Here is a 24369-nt window from a genome sequence, read left to right on the forward strand (position 1 = left end):
TATACACTGTTATTTTCTGGCAGCCCTAGCTAATTAGTAACTTAATCTGTCTCCTTTCAGACTTTAATTCTAATTTCTAGAATTCCCCAATCAAGTCAACATTGATTCTACCAGAATTTCAAATATACCCTGTCCTTCTGTGTTGAATTTTTGCTGGAAAGAATTGCAGGAGGAATCAAGGCTGCGTGATACAAACGCCTGAATTCTGAATCGTGACCAAGATTGTAAAGAAAATAAAAAGGGAGCTCTCTAGGGAGTTGAGCCAGCTCGGCACCTCGACATGGAGTCTGAGAAAAGGACCGGTGATTTTTTTCCCCCTTCTTTTTAATCGTGGTTTGGACAGCTTCTTTATTCAGAACATCGAGGACTGTTGACAGTTGAATGAAAAGAGTGGGGGCCCATGGGATTGCTAATGAGATACAAAGCCACTTCAGGACCAAAATAAATTTTTATCTGTTGGCTCCTCTGACCACAGGGAAATGAGTTAAAAGATTCAAGCGAATTTCTATTGACAGGTATCCTTATCCTGGTTAAAAGTGCAATGCACGTTCTAGTTGGTTTCTGAGAGGGAAGGCCAAGGGCTCCCAGTTGTGTGCTGTCCTCTCAGCAGATAGCTGGGCTGAGGTGAGCAAATTGGTACTGATATGGCATGAAGCACACTGTCTGGTAGGAAAATAAGATTTTAATAATTATAGCCAATATATAATATTTCTCATAAGATTAAATTTTTAAGCCCACAAATTCAGGCAAGTGTTAAAATGAAGAATTCTATTATTTCCTGATATCAAATGTCATTTTTCACTTCCTTTCTAATCCTAATCATTTCTCTAGACCAGGTCATAGTCCGGGGCTTCTTTTGAAGCCTGATGACCCAAGCTAGTTGTAATATTTGTTTCTTCTGAGTACCTGGAGAAGTTAATGACCCTACTCTCATCTCATCCTGTCTTATTTTGCAAACTTGACTATGAAGCTTTTTGACGACAGGGACTATACAATAATATGTTTTCTTATGCTCGCCATACAGGATTCAGCAAAGGCTTTGCGTATAGTAGTCACTCAATAAATATTAGTTCATTGGTTGATTCTTTTTTCTTATGAAATATACACCACTGTAGACTCAGAAATCATTAAAGAAGAGTTTTCTCACATAGGGTCTATGGATGGGCGTCAGGGCTTCTGCAAACTTACTAAAATTGAGTGCAAAGTAAATGTTTTCTGGGGAGAAGAATTGTATCTGTCAACAGATTCACAAAGGGGTTCTTGTCTCCCTCCTAAATAGATGAGAATGACTCACTCATTTATTCATTTTCTTTTCTTCCTGACAAAACTAGGTCCTAATGCCATGACCATGACCTCACAAATGTTATGGTAGTAACAAATCTCTTGGGATGTCTCAGGTCCCATTTTTAGTTGTTGTTCCTAAAAGAGAAGCAGAGATGAAATGGAATTCATGTGCTGTGATAAGCTGATTGTATTTTCTTTTAATTGCACACCATTAAAAGGACTGTGTTCCCAAGTTCCAGTGGAGACCGTGTGTCTTGGTGGTTACTTGTATAAGCTCTAAGACAGATGGCCTGCACTTGATCCCAGCTCTGTCACTTACTATCTGTGTAAACTTGGACAAATTACTTAAACCCTCTGCATCTCAGTTTCTTCATCTGTAAAATGGGATTAGTAATAGTGATCTATTTCCTGGGATTGCTCTGAGGATTAAATGAGTCAATACATGTAAAGCATTTAAAACAATACCTTGCCTACGTAGTAAATATAACGTAAGTGCTAGCTATTATTATTGCTATTGTTGTTGTTCAATTTTACCTTTCATCTTCATCAGTACAGATTAGCCATATTTTTTTTTTTTTGAGGAAGACTAGTCCTGAGCTAACATCCATTCCCATCTTCCTCCATTTTATATGTGGGATGCCTACCACAGCATGGCTTTGCCAAGCGGTGCCATGTCCGCACTGAGGATCCGAACCGGCGAGCCCCAGGCCGCTGAAGCGGAACCTGAGCACTTAACCACTGTGCCACCGGGCCAGCCCCCAGATTAGCCATATTAATTGTATCTTCAGCGGCCCTTTGCACCACCAAGTTCTCTCCTGGGTAATCACATTGGGGTCAGATCAGATTAATGAATTGCTTTGCAGAAATTATGTAGTTTCAATCTTTACTAAGTATAATTCTGTGTTTTCTTGCTGGAGTTTGCTTGGCAGTCTGAGGTCAAGTTCTCACACTATGAGAGTATTTAAGTCATTTTAAACATTACAAGGGCAGAGAATCAAGATTGTTTGAATTTCAATGAGTGTTCTTTTTTCCCATAAAAGATTTTTTTGAAAAATATTAACAAAAATATTCTTCATCCTAAGAAAAACTTGCAGTAGAGTCTTTTAGTGGTCAATTGAGTTGTTGTTAACTAGGAAAAAGATGAAATGAGATGCAGGGGGCTTTGGACAGACTGAAGTCAGTACTGCCTGGAATTAATTTTTTCCATTAGGTTTAAGATTAGCCGTTTTAAGATGATGACAGATTTTGATTAATCCCAGAATGTATACATTTAATTTGCTGAGATGGCATGGCTGTGAGTTCTTAGTACACATTTTTTGGGAGAAGCAGAAAAATATTGAAGTAATTTTTGTGGAGGGAGAGGTTGTGCTAAATGAGGCAATTTGTCCAATGTTATTTTTATGAGGTAACTGGCAAGCATTTGAGAAGGGAGTGATACACAGAGTCTGTGCTGCAGAAATTCCTCAGCTAAGTGTACATCTTGTGATATTTCCCCCACTCTTCCCTGAACACTGAAACTGTAATTAAACAACTAATAGCAACTACTCCGTAGCCAGGATCCTAAGAGCCTGTGACATTAAAATATACATATCTAAGGAGGAGAAAATTTTCCATTTGAGATCTAGGATAATGAAGAGCTGTGATAGAAATTGGGATTATGAGGAGTAAGAATATATATTAGTTAGCGTCTCAATAGGAAATAGTTGATACATACAAATTGGGTAATTTTCAGAGACTTTAAATAAAACTAAATTTATAAAGGTTTGGGCAGGACATAGGGAAATGACAAGGGATAGTGTAGCATCCTTCTGCTACTAAGGGGTGAGGACAGTGCCCGTCCACCCCTGGGCCTGAACTGCCAAGAGGAACAAGCCATAATTATAATCCAGAAAGAGACAGAGAGAATGAGAACGAATGAGAGAGCATTGAGAATCAGCTGTGTGGAAAGGGTCTCTGATCGCAACTTTGACCTCTGGCCAAAGTCAAAGGATGGTGGGAATGTAAACTGGTAAAGCCATTATGGAAAACAGTATGGAGGTTCCCCAAAGAAACAAAAAATAGAATTACCATATGCTCCATCAGTTTCACTTCTGGGTATGTATCTAAAGGAAATGACCTCAGTATCTTGTAGAGATATCTGCACCCCTATGCTCATTGCAGCATTATTCACAATAGCCAAGATATAGAAACAACCTAACTGTCCATCTATGGATGAATGGGAAAAAAAATGTATATGTGGTACAAAAAAATGTGGTACAGTAGTTTCCCTCTTACTCACAGTTTTGCTTTCTGCAGTTTCAGTTACCTGCAGTCAACCATGGTCCAAAAATATTAAATGGAAAGTTCCAGAAATAAACAATTCATAAGTTTTAAATTACACACTGTTCCAAGTAGCGTGATGAAATCTCGAGCTGTCCCGCTGTGTCCTGAATCACTCCCTTGTCTAGAGGATCCATGCTGTATACACTACTGACCTGTTAGTCACTTAGTATCCAACTGGGTTATCAGATCTACTGTTGGGATCGCAGTGCTGGTGTTCAAGTCACCCTTATTTCACCTAATAATGGCCCCAGAGTGCAAGAGGAGTTGATGCTGGGAATTCCGATATGCCAAAGAGAAGCCATAAAGTGCTTCCCTCAAGTGAAAAGATGAAAGTTCTCAACTTAATAAGAAAAGAAAAAAAAGACCTATGCTGAGGTTGCTAAGATCTATGGTAATTTTTATTACAGTATTTTGTTATAATTGTTACATTTTATTATAGTTACTGTTGTTAATCTCTTACTGTGCTGAATTTATAAATTAAACATTATCATATATATGTATGTATAGGAAAAAAACATAGTATACATAGGGTTTGGTATTATCCACACTTTCGTGCATCCACTGGGAGTCTTGGAATGGATCTCGCATGGATAAGGTGGAACTACTGTGTGTGTGTGTGTGTGTGTGACATATATATGTTGCCATATATATATATATGTTGCCAGCCTGGGGCAAGCCTGCAAGGAAGGGGAGAAATGAATGCCCCAATCTTGTTCTTCCCCTTTCCTGATCTCTGCCAGTGGTTGCATAGGAACCCAATCAGAAACCAGAGGGCAGGGGAGATCATTTACATGCTTCGTAGAAACACTGGTATACCTAGCATTTTTGACACCCAGAGCAGATCATTTTTAACACTCCACCCCTGCCCATAAAGGACAAAATTATTTTCAATAATAATCACGTAAATAAGTCATAATCATTGTTTTCTTGATTCCTCCTTAAGTTTTACAACAAATATAATTAACAAAAAGAATAAATTACAATGTCAAAGTTATTCAAATTCAGTAAAATATTTCATATATGATCTAAAATTTGCATTTATCAAAAAAATAGTACACCTTGCAGTTCATGTTGTTTTAGTGTTTTAAATTTTAAGCATGAATTTAACATTCCAAGAATTCCAGAATGGCGGAATTGATGAAACTCAAGTTCTGGTTCTTCCTCTTGGCCATCGCTATTTCTAGTAGTACTCTGGGGACCGGAGGCAAGAACTGCTCCTGTAGCAAGCTCCGGTGACTCTGGACCCTTAGAATTTATTCTGGGAAGGAGTGCCTGTAGCTGGGCCTCTGTGTGGTGGGGTTGACAGCATAACTGGATGCTCTCTGAATCAACTTCTATGTAGAACACAATATTTATTAAAAGTGCAAGAGAGAGAGAGAGAATTTGAGGCCTACACACATATTATTAAAACCGCACCAGTTCTTAGTTTTAGGATTATAGCCATGGTGTTAATAATAAGCTGATTGACTTTTAGTTGGTTTATTATTGTTTTCATTTTCTTCAGTTTACCTCCTACTAGCCTGTACCAGGGGCACAGAGCAGGGTAGAGAGCGGATCCAGAGGGGCAACAGGAAGGCATCTTGCCCAGGATGTTAAGTTATGAGTCTAGAGCTTTCCAAACAGAGGCGGTGAACCAGAACCCTTCCATTCTTGATGACTATTTCTCCTTCATTGTTTTTCTACTCCTTGTCTGTCTGCATGGATTGTCAGGCACATTAGCCTCCTGTTACAGATTTTGTGACAGCTGTGTACTTGAGGTAAGTGGTTGAGTAGAGTGAATATAACAAAATGGAGGAAGGATGCATAATTCTATATGGCAAATGAAAACCTTAGAAGTTCTTCTCTTTCTGTTGGGAGACTGCCTCCTAGAATTTTTGGGAAATGCCACTCTGGGATCATTTTGTACCGTCTTATATGCACAGTCTCCTTCTCTGGGAGTCCACCCCTCACCCAGGTCCCTCCCATTTGTCTGCCTTCCTCTTCCTGCTTTCACGAATTGTGAGGACATGCTGGTTCCTTTTGCCCTCCCAGCTTCCTTCCTTCCACCCCCTTCTTGGCTACCTCTGTTTCCTTCTTCTTTCTTCACTGGACAAGACATGAATTTGTTCTGGGAACTTTTAGTAATCTATGGAAAAGCTTGTTAAAGGTTCCATGTCAGATGTTCAGTTGCTTGGTAACTCAAAGCACCTCCTGCCAAGTTTATGTTCAGAGAATTAGACAAACCATGCAGTCCCCACTGTTTTCAGGCCTGGGCAGCGTCAATTTGCCAGCTCAATTATATCTGAGGAGATCCCCCACACAGGCACAGAGAGGAGCTTCAGCCTCCACAGAGCAATGGGGTGAGGGCAGAGGCTCAGCTCACCTGGCCGGGCCTGAAGAGTTGCCTGGGGAGGCTGACCTGCACACCAGTGTGATCACGTTTGCAGAACAATGAAAACTGAGTAATCATTGCATGTCGGTGAGGTGTTTTGAGATTCTCTCAGCTTCTCTACTTCTTCCTTTGTTCTACTTTGTGATCTCTTTCTCATTCTCATTTCAGTTCCTGGTGGTTTTCAGGAAACCCATAGTTTTGGATTTAAAGGCTCTCTAACAAATGTACCGTGTAACCTCAGAGCAATGGCATAGGACGTACTCTTCTTGCCAGCCTCCACAAACATACAAAAACCAAACAAATAAAATTCCCTAGGATTCTGGGTTGGGAGATACCAACCTGGAGGAAACGAGGCTTCCTTAGTGATAGGTAGGATGAATCTGGGTAAAATATTTGCTTTTAATGTCTGTTAGGAGCTAAGGCACCAGAAACACCCCAAGGTCCTGCAAAGAGTTCCTTGCTGCACTGCAGATGATATTTACTGCCTAATGATGTGCAGAAAAGTGCCAGAAGAGGAGGCTCCTTCTGGGCAGTGTCGGGATCCTGTATTGCCTGCACAAATCATCCATCTTGTAACTCTCCTAAACTGTTAACAAAGAGGAGGTAGAAAAGCTTCTAAGAAGAGAGGAGCTGCCACAGCATGAGTAAAATTTAGTGTTTGGCACACCAGGGCTAGGGGCGGGGAGCAGGACGGTAAGCAGAATCTTCTCCAAGACTCTAGCTGGCTGGGAGCCAGGATTATTCAAGTGGAAATGAACAGGGAAGGAGGGGAAAAGAACAAAAATCCATTGAAGGGTACAGTAAAAATTTTAATGAGTCTTCAAATGTTGCATTATATTGTAAAAATAGTCATTGTGTCACTTACAAATTAAACTTTGAAATGATTGACTTAAATTGGGCTGGAGACTTAAAAATGATTATAAGAAAGGAAAAGGTCTCAGATTAGCAACAATATTTATACTAAAAAGTTTTCAGTGTTCAGAGTAACAGACAGGATGGTTTTTGGTGATGGTTTTAACTGTTAGGAGCTCATTTTATTTTCACTTGGATGGATGAAGGCTCTCTCTAAAGAATGAGAACTTGGGCCTCTGCTTCAGAGTTTCCTCTAAGAATACAGGTAAATTGGGTGTGACTTGATTTTAGCCTCTTTTCATAATCACGGCTATTAATTATACTCTGCTGTAGTTTAAAAGTATCTTCAAGTAGGTATATGTAGGAGAGGAAAATGATCTTTACTCTCATGGCCTTGGAATAGGAATGAGGACCACAGCTTGGTGGATGGATATCGGTGAAGGGTGGAGGCTTATGTCCATGGAGAGGATGATGCTGTGAAAGGCTGCAGGTGTGGGATGATTGATTGATAAAACCAATCAAGATTAATTCATATAACCAGTCTTGTACAAAGACTGTCTTCCCTTTTGAAAATGCTAGCTACCTAGATGAATTTGGGTATGTCTGAAAGGAGTTAGGTGCAGGTGGGAAGGTTTTTGGTGGCATGGGTTCTCTGTCAGATGTCTCAGGAAGTCTGTTCTACTTCTTCATTTCCTGGTGTTGCTGAGGCTTAGGAGTATTTTGGTGGCTACAAAACTACATGGATGAGGAAGGACCCCAGAACTCTTAAACTGAAACTGATGGATTAGAGAGAAAAATACATTTTTTTGCCTTTCCTTTCCCAGACCAATGGGCAAAAGTTATAAAAGCATGATCATGACTGAACCATCTTTTACAAAAAATAGCAGTGCTTTGGGGCTGGCCCCATGGCCGAGTGGTTAAAGTTCCACACGTTCCATTTCGGTTGCTGGGGGATCGGGGGTTCAGATCCTGGGTGCAGACCTACTCCACTCATCAGCTGTGCCATGGAGGCACCCCACATACAAAGTAGAGGAAGATTGGCACAAATGTTAGCTTAGGGCAAATCTTCCTCACACACACACACACACAAATAGCAGTCCTTTATCCTTGAACATATGTTACCACACCAGGTTCCTTTTTGCCCACTGCCTGGAAAGCCAAACACCAAGATGGCAAGATTGCAGCAGAGAGAGGGTTTTAATTGCAAGGCAGCCATGTGAGGAAGTGAGAGAATGACTCTCAAATCCACTTTGCTGAAAATGGGGACTCAGTGATATTTATGGGGTAGGTGGCAAGGTGGTCTGAAATGTGGAGGTAGGTGACTGGAGGTGAGAAAAGGTGAGGTAATGGATGATCTGCATGAGCATAGTCAGACTTCGTGGTCTTCATAGGATGCACGTTCACAAAATGGCAGCATTAGCATGATCTGAGGGTAGGGTTTTTCGCTTGACCTCAAAAGGTCACCTATTGAACATCTGTGTGGGCCCAGTTGATGGGTTGGTGGCCTCAACCAGCCTGAAGTGGACAAGGGCTTCTAATTCCTGAAAAACAGCTCAAACACCCATTACCATGGTGATCCAGGCTCCAGGGAGATGTTATCTATAGGAACCTAGTGGGAGTCAGATAGCATATTGCCTAAACAGCACAGTTGACAGTGGGTGGGTAAATGGCTAAAAGCTGTAATCAGTAATTGCAAAAAGGAAAAATAAGCTAGTTCCTAGCTACTTAATCATCAATGGTTAACTGTTTGCTGGTTTCAATTCTTCCTATTCTTTGGTCATTCCTCATTCTTGAGGGATTCGGGGTAACAACCAATCTAGCTACTTCCTGCTGAATGGGGCATAGATCTGGGTTAGAAGAATGAAACTGTTTAGCACTCATTTGGAAATATTCTCTTGTTCCCAGCTTCAGGTTGACATTTTGCATTATTAGAATTTTGTACCTTGCTCAACAGTTTTGGAACAACATCTAAAGGCACATTTTATAATCAAGTATCCAACCAGAAGGATAAGAAGTATAGACAACCCAAAATTTAACAGTCCCTGAAAAAAAGACCTAATCCCAGTGGGCCTCCATCTGATCTTCAGGCGGGGGCTGACACTGGTCTTAGTTCCTGGTAGTCTTTTGTTTTACTGGATATGCATCAGAGACTGGAGCAACACCCTATACCTTGATCTTTCCATTGTTAGTGATGATGGCCATCAGCACAGACTCTCTGCCCAGGGGTTATCACATTCCTAAGGAACTCAAAAGAACAAAGTTATCAACTTATAGCAGCTAGGAGGGGCCATAAAGTCTACAGAACATGTCTGGGTTGGTTAATCAGAGGTCATTCAAAGTTACAATATGGTTTCTTTTCTACAATATGGCTTCCCTTATGTCAACCTTGTATTGAGCTGGTATCATGTATTCCAGGAAGCTTGAAGTGGCAATTCCTTCCTGGGATGGGAGGTTGACAGATGGCTCCTGAGGTTCCTTTCTACTCTGAAATTGTGTGGTCCTCATAAAATGGCTTTTCTTACATGCAAAATGTACTTCACATATTGATCTGGCGTCATAGCAAAGGTTGTCTTCCTCCTCTAATTTGCTACTGATGTTAAAACTCGTAAACTGTGTGAAAGGTAATAAAATTCTACATGTTCAAACTGATGTCAGATGCTCATCTCTTAAAGGTCAGAACCTCAGAGGTATCCTCAGGAGGGTCCACCTGGCTTACCCATCTCTCTTGATCACGTATGATGAGATTTTTTTAAAGATTATTATTATTATTTTTATTATCAAAATAATAAATCTTCCTTGAGTGAGAAAGAGCAAACTGTTTAGAATTTATAAAGTAAACTCCAATTTATTTGCCATAGGTAGATAATAGTTTTTCGGTTTTTATTTTTTAATTCTTTTGGAATACTTTTAACTTTAGATGATGTTTTTTAGTAAGTTTTTTTTTTAAGTTTAGATCTTATAAAGAATAAAATAATTTTAGTTGAGAAGAACTAAACCACACTATGCTTCCTAAACAGTTAATTAATTCAAGCATAAATTACAAGTGTATCTATACTCACCCATCATACCTTCAATTAATATCAATTAATATGTAAGAAGCTGGATTTGAAGCTGTGAATATGCGGGAAAGGCTTGTCAACTGTGAGCTTCACTATAAGGCAGTGCTTCTCAACCAGGAGTGATTTTGTCTCCCAGGGGACATTTGCCAATATCTGAGGACATTTCTGATAGTCACAACTGGAGAGGGGGAGCACTACTGGCGTCTAGTGGGTAGAGACCACAGACGCTGTTGAACATCCTCTAATGCACAGGACAGCTCCCCACAATGAAGAATTATCTGGCCCAAAATGTCAATAATTTCAAGGTTGAGAAGTGCTACTATAGGGTGATATTGGCTGTTTACTGATGGCATATCCTCCCCCAACAATATCTTTAGGTCTTTCTTTTAGATCTGGTCAGATCCAACCTCAAGCCTGGAGGGTTAAGGTCTTGCTGATAGCATTCTGATTAGTGAGTAGAAGAAGAGATGAGCCCTAAGCATTCAGTAGGTATATGTTTACCTAATTCCCCAGTTTAGGGTAAGGTGCCCCTGCTTTCAGTTGTGTTTGGTATCTTCTAGTCCAGAGACTCTCCGTTTCCCTCCCTCCAGAGAGAGGCAGACTTCCAACAGAGGGAATCTGGGGTTCTAGCTGCTTCTTAATTGGCTTTCAGGCAGTTATCCTATTTTTAGGCCCATTTCACCCCACTTCCAGGGGAACAAGATTTCATCAATTCTGGGGCATTTGGGGGTGCTCCACATATAAATTGGGTTAGCTTTCAATTTCCTCACTGCCAAGTTAGGATTTAGCTTTCTCAGATCTGCTCAATCAGTTACTTTTTCCCCATGTGTTTCCTGGTTTCCAAAATTCTTTTGCCATTATTACCTCTCTTACTCCTTTTGTTTTTAAAAAATTCCTTTAGTGATATTTTTGTGGAATTTTAAGAGAGAGCAGAGACTAATGAGAGCATTTGACTTTCTATCTCCACCAGAAGTATAAAGTAATTTTTTTCTTCCAGTATATTTTCTGTAATATTGGCTGCTCCATTTGCCTGCTAATAGCAGGAAATGGCTTTTTTTTTTTTTTTTGCATTGGTAAGAGACAGGGTTTATTGAGTATCTTAATTTTTGTGAGATAAAGTCCAGATTGAGTGCTACCTCGAAAGTTTCCCGTTACTAAAAACAAAACAAAATAAAATAAAATGTTTCCCAGTATTACTTTCAGCCTCTCTGGATTTTTTTTCTCTTTAACTATTTTGTAGCCACTTATTTAATGTGTAGCATACAATTGTCTCAATTTTTTCCTATAAAGCCTTTCTTTCTTCACTAATTGAGTTATTCATGCAGTAACTCTCTCACTCCCTTCCTGGCTCATTCACATGCTCAGTACATGTTTATCACATGCCTGCTATGCAGAAGGGTTTGAGTGAGACAATATGTAGGATGCAAAATTGTGTCACATAGTTCCTGCTTTTAAAGAGTTACAATCTTCTTTGCATCTTTTGGAAATAAATTAAATGATGTGACATGATTCCATGATAATGTTACATATCTCATAATCTTTGTTCATAATATTGACACAGTGCCACTCTCTCCTTTTATGCCATCAACTTTGAAAGGCATCTTTGGGCAAGGCTATGTCTGCATAAAATAATGGGTTTTAAATATGCAGGGACTCTACTTTATCAGATGTCATAGCTGAAGGAAAATTACTGCTCACTTCACTTTGTGGCTCTATTGAGTCCTTAGAGGGTGAAGCTAAAGACTCATTACTGAATACTGCAAAGGAGCTTCCAATAGTCACGCTCTTCAAGTCACCAGGAAACAGTCTCCCTAAAATGAATCAACATATGCCAATGTGCCCATACACACAGTAGATCTTCAATGATACATGCCGTGGATGATGGTGTCAGCAACCTGCCTTGGTCTAGTCCTATAATTCTTAACAAATACCAATGCCTTAGGTTAAGGAAAAAAGATGGTAGCATGGGCTGAGAGTTGGTGTAGACAATGCTCTTTTGTTTCTCTTAATCTTGAATTTGTAGGTTTTTATTGTAAAAAGGCAATCAGTCCTTTACTTGTCATTTTATATACAGCGTCTTTTGGATTTCTACTGTGGAGGCTATCCAGAAGTCCTTAAGAGTGGATATACTGCTTTAAATTGCCTGTTTTTCTATTTAACAGCTTCTTGTCCTGGTCACCCCAAAATACTATGAAAGGATAGCATCAAATAAGTAAGGAATAGTCATAGGGAACAGAAAAAAGTATTCAGGGCAAACTGCTCTTAAATCCTTGTAATATACACCCCTGGGATGGCGGGACCTCACAGTTATTGAACCACAAATTTCTCCCTTGCTTTCTGCTCCAGCTCATCCCCCAAACATAACTGAAAGTGAAGTGCCCTGCCTGGGTGCTTTCTGCTGAATTCACCACCATTCTTAGCACAATGTCTTGATGAGGGAAGGAGCTCTTCAAGTTTTTCTTCATTGACTGATGGATGGATCCGAGCTGCAAGAAACATTGTTGGATTTCTCTGTCTGTATGGAACACATCTTCCTTGTCACAGTGTGGGGTTTGCCTTTATTGATTTTGTCACAGGCAGAAGGATAAGGCCAAAGTAGAGACCTAAATTGACAGACATCTTCACAGGATCAAAGGGAAAACCTAGACACTGAGCATAAAAGATGCCAGTGTCAGAAGCTAGTCATGGATTTGGGTAGCTTGAATCTAGAATGCCAGATAGAGGTTCCTAGTCTGAAACTACAAGAATATTGAAAGGGACATAAGCTTATCAAAAGCAAAATGAGAGATACAGAGTTAAAAGTTCAATACAATGGGAAACTAAGCATGACTTGCAGTCTTTTCCCCTTTTAATACTGATAGCTTGATGTTGGGTCAGCCTGGGCACACAGGAGCAGGGGCTGCTGAAGTCAAAGGGCCAGGAGGCAGGGTAGGAAAGGCATCTTGCTTTTGACTACATGAAGTCTGGAATCCATATTCTTTTTGTATATAAAGAATGCTTGGAGTTTTCTAGAACAGTGTTCTCCAAAGTGTGTCTCAAGGAATACAAGTTCTATTAGTGCAGAAAAATGTTTGGAAAACACTAGATTAAACAAAGCTAACAGGTTTCTTTTTGAATATTCCAAGGAGCTAAGGTGTGCTGTGTATCTCCCATAGTGGGAGTGTATAAGCAGTGTTTCCCAGATGTGTCCAACCTCCAAACCTTTTCTTACAAGTACTTCTTAGGACCAATATTACCTGGACCACATTTTGAGAAATGATGCTCTGGCTACTATCTATGTTCATGTAGAATCTCCAGGTCTTCTGCTCAGAAAATTTTGTTCTATTGGCCGTTAGAGTTCACCTTGTAAAATTTTGCAGCTGAATGAATATATTGATATATTTTATCTTTGTTCTCTAGGCAGTGTTTATGAAGATGACATAAAGCATTGAGGAAAAATGTGAAGCCCTTTAACTTTATAGCCAAGTTACAAAGAGAGAACAAACAAAGTAAAACTTCTGGGCAGTTCAGATCTTTATTTAGTCTTGCCCTAGAGAACAAATGACCTTGAATAACTTACCAGACTAATCCATTCACTGAGTTAAACTTGCCTTGTTCAGATAACTAAATTTGGATGCATGTTTAGTTTGAAGTAGAAGTAATTATTTTATGTATTTTTAAACCCTTTCCTCCAGTTTGGTTTTAAATAGAGGTAACTGATCCAATTACAATATAAGAATAAGATTTTGGATACTTTTCTCCTTAAGTATTTTATGGACACAGAAATAACTGGTGATACTGGAAAAAGGAGTAAAAGACAAGAAGAAGGGGTTAAACCTGAGTGGTGATGAATTCTTTGTGAGGTATAATGCAATATACAGGTGTAGAAGACCCTCTATTAGTCATTGAATGATGTCATCTTGCAGTGTTATTGTATGCAATGCACATACATTTTCTAAGGTTTTTAGGACAATGATTTGTGTGTGTGTATGCCTACTCCAGTGCCTTAACTGAGCAGATACTCAATAAGTATTTAAGAATTGCCTTTGTTAAGACTTCTGATTATTTATTATTATTATATTTTTGCTGAGGAAGATTAGCCCTGAGCTAACATCTATTGCCAATCTTCCTCTTTTTTTGCTTGAGGAAGATTAGCCCTGAGCTAACATCTGTGCCAATCTTCCTCCACTTTTTATATGTGGGTCACCACCACAGCATGTCTGATGAATGGTGTAGGTCTGTGCCCAGGATCCAAACCTGTCAACCCAGGCCGCTGAAGCAGAATGCACCAAACTTAACCACTACACCACGGGACTAGCCTCTGATTACTTTTTGAGTAATAAAAACCAGTATTATTTAATTCAAGTGACTGCTTCGTGGGCTGAACCCAAGATGCTATTTTAAAATGCTCTGCCCCCATAAAGATAAATATTTTAAATTTTGTAATAAAAGTACAGACCTGCCTCTGGAGGCAAGGATAGGATTCCTGAGGTACAGACATGAGTGTCTCCCACATAGTCCCTGTGCTGGCTGGACTTGCTGGTTGTAACCAGCTCCAAACCAGCACAACTGTGATTTTGGAGGTAATTTCATCAACCCAAAGAACAGACAAGAGAAAGTCTTTACCTGCTGAAACCAGTTTGTAAAGACTTGAAGTGGTGTTTCCTCCTTCAAATGCACAGACATCAATGCAAGGCTACGTGGGTCACAAAGAATCAGGCAAATATGAAACCACCAAGGGAAACTAATAAAGCTTCAGTAACCCACCCCAAACTGACGGAGATCTACAATTTGCCTGCACAAAGAAATCAAAGTAATCATTTTAAAGAAACTGAATGAAACTCAAGAGAACACAGACAGACAACTAAACAAAATCAGGAAAACAATGCATGAACAAAATGAGTTTAATAAAGAAATAGAAACCATAGAAAAGAAACAAACAGAAATCCTGGAGCTGAAGAAACACAATGACAAAACTGAAAAATTCAATAGAGAGCTTCAACAGCAAACTTGATCATGCAGAAGAAAGAATCAGTGAACTTGATGACAGATCATTTGAAACTAATCAGTTAGAGGAACAAAAAGAAAAAGGAATGAAAAACATTGAAGAAAGCCTACGTGAAATACAGACACTATCAAGTGAATGAACATTTGCATTGTGGGAGTCCCAGAAAGGGAAGAGAGAGTAAAGGGCTGAAAAATTATAGAAAGAAATAATAGCTGGAAATTTCCCAAATCTTGGGAGAGATGTGGACATCCAGTTACAGGAAGCTCAAAGGACCTCAGGTGAAATCATCTCAAAGATTACTCTGAGACACATTGTAATTAAATGTTAAAAGCCAAAGCAAGGAGAGAATTTTGAAAGCAGCAAGAGAAAAATGACTTGTCATAGATGAGGAAAATCCTATAAGACTATCAGTGGATTTCTCTGCAGAAACCTTACAGGCCAGGAGGGAGTGGGATGATATACTCATAGTGTTAAGAGAAAAACTGGCAACTAAGAATACTATATCTTTATGCCTTGAAGGTAAAACTGTCCTTCAGGAAGGGAGGAGAGATAAAGACATTTCCAGACAAACAAAACCTAAGGGAGTTCATCACCACTTGACCTGCCTTACAAGAAAAAATGCTAAAGGATGTTCTTCAAGTTGAAATGAAAGGACACTAAGTAACAACATGAAAACATATAAAACTCACTTGTAAAGGTAAATATATAGTCAAATTCAGAATACTCTAATAACGTGATAATGGTTTGTAAATCACTTTTATCTCTGGTATAAAAGTTTAAAAAATTAAATATAACTATAGCTATAGTGAGCCTTAACAAATCATGCCTTAACAAATTTAAGAAGATTAAAATGATATCTAGTATCTTTTCCAACCACAATAGTATAAAACTAGAAATCAATAACAGAGGAAAACTGAAAAATTCACAAAATACATGGAAATTAAACAACACACTCCTGAACAACCAATGAGTTCAAGAAGAAATCAAAAGGGAAATGAGAAAGTATCTTGAGACAAATGAAAATGAAAACACAACATACCAAAATGTATGGGATGCAGCAAAAGTAGTTCTAAGAGGGAAGTTTATAGTGATAAATGACTACATCAAAAAAAAGAGAAAGATCTCAAATAAACAACTTAACTTTACACCTCAAGGCATTAGAAAAAGAAGTACAAACTAAGCCCAAAATTAGCTGAAGGGAAGAAATAATAGATTAGAGCAGAAATAAATGAAATAGAGACTAGAAAGACAACAGAAAAAAATCAATGAAACTGAGTTGGTTTTTTGAAAAGATAACAAAATTAACAAAACTTTAGCTAGACTAACTGAAAAAAAAGAGACGGGACTCAAACAAAATTAGAAATGAAAGATGAGACATTACAACTAATACTGCAGAAATACAAAGGATCACAAGAGGCTACTATGAACAATTATGACAAGAAATTGGATAACCTTGAAGAGATAGATAAATTCCCAGAAACATACAACTTACCAAGACTGAATCAGGAAGATACTGAAAATCTGAATAGGCCAATAATGACTAAGGAGATTGATGCAGTAATCAAAAGCCTCCCAACAAAGAAAAGCTCAGGACCAGATGGCTTCAATAGTGAAGGCTACCAAACATTTAAAGAAGAATTAATGCCATCCTTCTGAAACTCTTCCAAAAAAAATTGAAGAGGAGGAAACACTTCCAAACTCGTTTTATGAGGCCAGCATTACCCTGATACTAAAGCCAGATAAGGATACTACAAGAATGGAAAACTACAGGCCAATATCCCTGATGACTATAGATGTAAAAATTCTAAACAAAATATTAGCAAACCAAATTCAACAGCACATTAAAATGATCATACACTATGGGATATATTCCTTGGGTACAAGGATGGTTCAACATACACAAATCAATAAATGTGATACACCACATTAGTAGAATAAAGGATAAAAATCATGATTCTCTCAATAGACACAGAAAAAGTGTTTGACAAAATTCAACATCCTATCATGATAATAGCTCTCAAATTAGGTATAGAAGGAACATACCTCAATGGCCATGTATGACAAACCCACAGCTAACATCATACTCAACAATGAAAAGCTGAAAGCTTTTCTTCTCAGATTAGGAACAAGAGGAGGGTGCCCAATCTCACTGCTCTCATTCAGCATAGTACTGGAAGTCCTAGCTAGAGCAATTAGGCAAGAAAAAGAAATAAAAGTCATTCAAATTGGACAGGAAGAAGTAAAATTATCTCTTTTTGCAAATGACATGATCTTATATATAGAAAATCCTAAAGACGCCACCAAAAAACTGTTAGAAATAATCCATGAATTCAGTAAAGTTATGGAATACAAAATCGACATACAGAAATCAGTTGCATTTCTATACACTAACAACAAGATATCTGAAAGAGAAAATAAGAAAACAATATCATTTACAATAGCATCATAAATTTAACCAAGGAGATGAAAGATCTGTATACTGAGAACTATAAGACATTGGTGAAAGAAATTTAAAAAGACACAAATAAATGAAAAGATATCTTGTGTTTGTGGACTGGAAGAATTAATATTGTTAAAATGTTTATACTACCCCAAATCATCTATAGATTTAATGTGACCTCTATCAAAATTCCAATGACATTTTTCACAAAAATAGAAGAAACTATTCTAAAGTTTGTGTAAAACCACAAAAGACCCTTAATAGTCAAAGCAATATTGAGAAAGAAGAACAAAGCTGGAGACATCACACTTGCTGATTTGAAACTATATTACAAAGCTATGGTAGTCAAAACAGCATGATACTGGCATAAAAACAGACACATAGACCAATTGAATAGAATAGAAGGCTCAGAAATAAAACCATGCATATACAGTCAATTAATATTTGACAAGGGAGCCAAGAATACTTGATGGGGTAAAGATAGCCTTTGCAGCACATGAAATGGGAGAAAATATTTGCAAACCATATATCAGATAAGGAGTTAATATCCAAAATACGTAAGGGATACATACAACTTCATAGCAAAAAAAAAAAAAAAATCCAAATAATTTGATTGAAAAATGGGCAGAGGACCTGAATAGACATCTTTTCAAAGAAGGTATACAAATGGCCAACAGATACATGAAAGGTGCTCAATATCACTGATCATCAGGGAAATGCACATCAAAACCATAATGAGATATCACCTCACACCTGTTAGAATGACTATTCTCAAAAAGACAGTAGAGAATAGGTGTTGGTGAGGATGTGGAGAAAAGGGAACCCTTGTGCACTGTTGGTGGGAATGTAATAATGATGCAGCCATTATTGATTGCAATAATGTAATCGATGCAGCCACTACGGGAAACAGTATGGAAGTTCCTAAAAAATTAAAAATAGAACTATCATAAGATCCAGCAATCCCACTTCTGGGTATACATCCAAAGAAAATGAAATCACTATCTCGAAGAGATATCTGTATACCTATGTTTATTGCAGCAGTATTCACAATAGCCAAGACAAAAAGCCTAAGTGTTCATCAACAAATGAATGGATAAAGAAAATGTGGCATATATGTGTAAATGAAGAATGCGGTATATATGGGAGATATATATATATATATATTCCACATATTTCTTATCGAATATATATATATCCTATATATATATTCCATAAAACATATATATTCCATAACACATGTATACTCATATATTCCATAAAATATATATTCCATAAATATCATGTATATATATATGACAGATATATATGTGTGTATTCCATAAGAAGGAAGGAAAGCTTGCCATTTGTGACAACATGGATGGACCTTGAGGGCTAAGTGAAATGTCAGACAGAGAAAGACAAATACTGTATAATCTCACTTATATGTAGAATCTCAAATAAAGCCAAACTCATAGAAACAGAGAGTAGAATGGTGGTGGTTAGGGGTTAGGGGGTAGGGAAAATTAGGAGGTGTTGGTCAAAGGGTACAAACTTCCGGTTGTCAGATGAATAAGTTCTGGGGATCTAGTGTACAGCATGGTGACTATGGTTAACAATACTGTGTTATATGCTTCAAAATTGCTAAGAGTAAATCTTAAGCATTCATCATGAACAAAAAAAATTGTAATTATGTGAGCTGAGGGATGTGTTACCTAACCTATTGTGGTAATTGTTTCACAATATATACATAAATCATCACGTACACCTTAAGCATATACAACGTTGTATGTCAGTTTTATCTCAATAAAGCTGGGGAAAAAAAGAAAAAAATGGAAAAAAACATACAGAGACTTACTCTTCATGGTCAAGATCAGTTTTTCTCCAATTTATTTCTCTTTATAGTTCAGTTGAGAAGGGAGTCAACATAGAAGCTACTAGTTCTTCCTTTCTTGGACCTGAAATCTGGAGGGTGGAGGGTCAAGAAGCGTTGACTCACTTGTTTTCCAGAGCTCACAGGAAAGTGTCAAACAAAGTGAGATGCTCATTAAATACACTTTTTTTTTCTTAAACTATAGTGTACATAAAACTATCAGGCCAATAAATTCCTTTGCCTCCTTATAAATCTGTCTAAATCTCTTTTCTTTTAAATTTTCATGTTATTTTGCACATTATGGTCAAAGCAGAGAAAAATCATATTCTCTTGGCTGTTTGTGTTTTACATTATGATAAAAAAGTGAAATAAAACAAAACTCTCACCATATAGACTCCAACTTAATTAAAGGGTTATCCAAATGCTATTATTTTGAAGATTCAGTCAGCCTCATGTTAATGAAGCTTTCTGGATCATTCATTTTCAGGCATAGAGCGTAACATTTCTTATTGAGGAAGCTCACTCAAAGGACCTGGAGTATCCAAATCCGTGTGTGAATCATACAGAACTATTAACAATGATAGGATTGGGCCAAAGGGCACAGTGAATAGAAGCTATGACAACCAGAATTTGTCTGAGATTCATTTGTATTTGGCTGCAAATGACTAAGTAAGACCAAAAATAGCTGTGTCATGTGATGTATGATATGATTGTGAGGCATTAATTGAGAAATTCTAAGTGGATGATTTCTAGAGCCTATTGGAGAAGGACCAGTTGTTTCTGAGTGTCACATCAATTCTAACTATTGCAAAGAAAGATATGAAAAATTAAAATAAAAAGCTTAGGGGACAGTCAGCTTTCAAGCATCTGACTCGTTCTTCGATGACAGCCAGGGGCTCATGTGCTTGATGATGAAGTCTTATCCAAGATTTACCTAAGGAGGGCAAGAAGGGAAAGGCTTGGAAAGGATGACCTCTCTGGGATGCTGCCGTTCCCCTGCTTCCACACCGCAGCTAGACTTGGTTAGTGGTAAGTGATAAAATCAAATGGCTGGAGGGTTTTTGCTTTCAGTTTAGGCTTTAGCACTGTTCTGGCAGAGGGGAGAGTACGGATTGGTCTGCTGCAGCCTTCAGCATTTTGCCCTTTGTACTCCTGTGATTTAGTGGGGCCCCTAAATTAAAAAAATAAAATCTGTTTTTCTGTCTTTGCTGAAAGGAAGGTCTGGCAAAGCATCTAGTAATATTCAATCTATAATTTTCTAGGGTTGATGAAGGATCTGCTGGGGTCTTTTTAGAGGCTTTTAAGTCATTAGCTCTTACTCAGCTGTTTCTATTATTGCTATTTTTTCATTAAGCAGGAGAATAAATAATTTATTAAGAAAGAGACAAAAATTCAGTGAAGGTGAGTTTATGCTACGTTGGTCCATGCCCCATGCTTTTATTGTCTACCAGCATAAACAGAACAAAAATATTTGTGGGCTTCTATGGTCATCTAGAGTTTGCTAGAAAATATGTATTTTGTTTTTCTTTGAAGGTCTATGATAAATAATGTTCATTTGTCCTAGGAATTAATTTTTAAAACATTAATTCATGTCAGAATGAGTCATACTTTAACAGACACCCACCTTCAATTTAGATGGCTAGTTGGGCAGAAATGCTTGACAGTGTTGAACTTGAGGCATTTTAAGGAAAACCATCGTAAAATATTTGAAATACGTAAATTCTACCTTGCTGAAATTGTTCCTTTGAAAAGCAGACATAGGACGAGATCTTTAATTGTTCTTTCTGTAATAAAGAACATTCAGAGCGAGGATGTCTGATCACATCAGATTTGGGGATATTATGAGCCTTTGCCATTTCCCGTTAGTTATTTTTTAGTATGACATCAGAATCTTCTAATGAAAATCCTTTTTGCATGTTTGGGAAGTTAGTGTGAGTAGGAAATAATGCTTGAGAAAATCCTGGTCTTTATGAGAATTCATCGCCTGTAAAACGCCTGCTGTTTATGAAAGAATGGCAGTATGGGTAGTTCTTTGAAGTATCCTCGTGTTGCAGCATGAACAGCAGAAACAAATGTAATATTAGTTGAAAGATTTGGCTTAAGTTCCTTATTTGGCATTTCAGTCTGATTCTGTTGTCTTCAGAAATAAAAGTTATTCACTCCGGAATATATCTACTCGTGGGACAAATAATAAAAGAAGTTTACCTTCAACTCATCGCTTAATCACCTGTGGCTTTCATCCTGAGAGCAGATTTAGTTCACAGGAAGCAGTTCTTTCTTAAAGGGATTGCTTGAGTGAAATGAATACAACCTTATTATTGAACTGAGTCACAGTAAGCACTTTGTATTAAAAAATACAGTGTTTTAGAAGATAGGTAGGCACAAAAGTTAGCATTTTAACTGAGTGCCCCACCCAGTCTTGTGACATTCTCCACCAAAAAACAAAAAATAATCATTTTCATAGTCAAATAAGTTTGGGAACTAATGCACCTTATATTCCTATCCCTATTTGGAGATGCTCAATGTACCTGTGAGTGTTAAAGCCCTATCCTGCAATTAAGAAACTCTTTCCTTCTCTAATCTGGATATTTTTCAGTGTTATGTTTGCACACAAATAGTTAAGAGTCTAGTAGTTCTGAGGTTTAAGACAAACAGCAGTCCCGGACCCTGTTTTCCATTTCCCATTCTCCAGAGATGACCACTTTCCATCTTTTAGCTGATTCTTTTGGTGACTACCTCTACCTTGAAACAATAGAATGGTCTGGCTACTTCCTGAGTACTTTTTCTCTCATCTTTATCTATTGACTTCTCACCCTGAAAGATGAGAATTAATTTAGCTTGTTCCCCTGCCTCATTTCTTTCTCTCTCAGGTGTGCACACATACAAAATTCCCTCCCCCCCATGCTTCCCGTAAAGTTATGTTGTGATTTGGATTATATCAACATTTAGAATTTATATTATTAATAATATGTAAATACAAATTTTAGCTAAGCCACATAGAATAATATGATTCCTGTTCTATTTTAGTACAACTTTTTATTTTTTCTGCAGTTCATAATTATTATTTGCTTAGTTTTCTATTTATTTATCTTTAATTCAACCCCCAATTCTCCATCAATTGAGTATGCCAACAAAAATAATCCATAACCAATCTATAAATGAAAATTTGGGAGAGTTTATTCTGAGCTAAAATGTGAGGACCATGGCCCGGGGCCTTTCTTCCAGAAGGAAGAAAGGGCACCAAAGAAGTGGGGTGTACAGAGTGGTTATATACCCCCAAACAGGATGTTTCACATATGATTGAAGTGTCCCTCCCACAACAGTCGCAAGATTGCCCTGTCAGCACAGCGCTTGATGGACACAGCAGGTAGTGGGTCTGCTAGCTCAGAGGGCGTAGCAAGAGGCAAGTCTATTGTCTCGAGCTGGGCGGTCACAGGTGAGCGCAGCAATCAGTTCCTAGCCTAAGGAAAGATGCTTAATCCTTAAGCAAATGCCAAAGTTGGGAGGGGGAGGGAAGTTGCACCTTTATCTCAAGGGCCTTTGTTTTTGCCATAGGGAATATCTAAAGCAGATAGACAATACATGCTCAATGGCCACGGTCGGGTCTGGCCCTTTTGGAAAGACAAGGTCAGGCCAAATTAGGTTCACACCAAATGGCTTCCTCATATACTCCAATATATCCTATTACTTGCCATTTTTATTTGTCAAGTAAATCCCTTCTGGGTATGTTCATTCACACCAGATTTTCTCCCAGTGTCGTCTGTTTGAAGTCGTCTTTCTGAGAGCCTTCTGGCCTGTTCCAATGTGGACTGGAAGACTTCCTCGCCTGGTACACACCTGCCATCCTGAGATTTCCCTTGCCTATCACCCTGGAGGGCTAGGTCTCCTGTTTTCTCCTGATCTCCTCTTTCTTGGTTTACTCTTTTTTTTTTTTTTGGTAGGGTATCTAGAGAGACTCTGGTATCTCTTGAGAAAAGTGTGTGGAAGGTTGTTTTCTTGGTGAACTTAAACATCTGAAAATATCTTTATTTTATCCTTACATTTGCTTGTTTAACAATTATATTACTCTTGGTATACTATTCTATGCTATAATTCATTTTCTTCTTAAGGAAAACAATTGTCTTCTTGCTTCCAATGTTGCTGGTTTGGAAAAACACAGTCCTGTGTGTCTCCTCTACTCCCAATACTCTGCTTCCCTTCTGGCGCATCTCATCGTCAAATGTGTGGTGGTTTTTCCCACACCAAGCAATTCTGTGATACCAGCTTGGCGTCCTATAATTGAACTCAATTCTGACACAATGTACCTGAAGATAGTGTCAGATCTCATAGGTTAAGGTTCAGTCTTACAACACTGTCCCTCTTCCCCCACCACTTCAGATGCCAATTCCAAGTCCAAGTTGTTACCTGTGCATCTAACCCATTGGCTATAAATTGACCCTCTCCTCTAGAGAGTCAGTTTGATTAGTTTGATTGGTTTGCTAGAGCCACTCACAGCATGCAGGAAAACGGTTTACTTACTAGATTACCAGTTTATTACAAAGGATATTAAAGGATATGAATGAACAGCCAGATGAAGAGATACATAAGGTGAGGTCTGGGAGGGTCCCCAGCACAGAAGCTTCTGTTGCTGAGGAGTTTGGGGTGCGTCACCCTCCCAGCATGTGGGTGCATTCTTCTTCGCCAATCCAGAGGCTGTCTGAGCCCCATCCTTTTGGATTTTTATGGAGGCTTTATTACATAGGCATGATTGATTAAATCACTGGCCATTAGTGATTGTTCAACCTCCAGCCCTTCTTTCTTCCCCGGAGGTTGAAGGGGGTGGGGCTGAAATTCCCACCCTCTAATCAAGGTTGGTTCACCTGGCAACCAGCATCCATCCTAATGGCTTTCCAAAAGTCACCTCATTAACATAAACTCAGGTGTGGTTGAAAGGGGTTTGTTATGAATAACAAGACACTCCTTCTACCTTTCCAGCTCTGGAGCTATTTCAGGAACTGAAGATAAAACAAGACTATGACAAAAGACATTCCCACAGCTCTGGTGCTTAGAAAATTCCAGGAGTTTTAGGAGCTTTGTGCTAGAAATGGGGACAAAGACCAAATATATATTTCTTATTATAAATCACAATATTGTAGCTGCTGTTGAGAAATCCAAAGCAGTCTCATTTATGATTCTTTGTATATGCCGCTACCTCCAACCCAAAGC

At 38.3% G+C, this 24369-nt stretch overlaps 1 protein-coding gene across 2 annotated transcripts in view; it reads left to right on the forward strand.

The window, feature by feature from the left end:
* The window catches only part of AKAP6 (A-kinase anchoring protein 6), a 458830-nt gene that overhangs the window by 84436 nt on the left and 350025 nt on the right, over window positions 1-24369 (forward strand). Inside the window, exon 1 of one of the 2 annotated variants that reach the window (XM_014857147.3) lies at window positions 19927-20193. The exons of the other annotated variant lie outside the window; for it this stretch is intronic. The gene's annotated coding sequence lies outside the window, so the exon portion shown is untranslated. Of the gene's footprint in view, window positions 1-19926; window positions 20194-24369 lie in introns of those variants that run through there. 2 annotated transcript variants of the gene reach the window in all.

The sequence above is a fragment of the Equus asinus genome, chromosome 2 (assembly GCF_041296235.1).
Source record: "Equus asinus isolate D_3611 breed Donkey chromosome 2, EquAss-T2T_v2, whole genome shotgun sequence".
Lineage (NCBI taxonomy): Eukaryota > Metazoa > Chordata > Mammalia > Perissodactyla > Equidae > Equus > Equus asinus.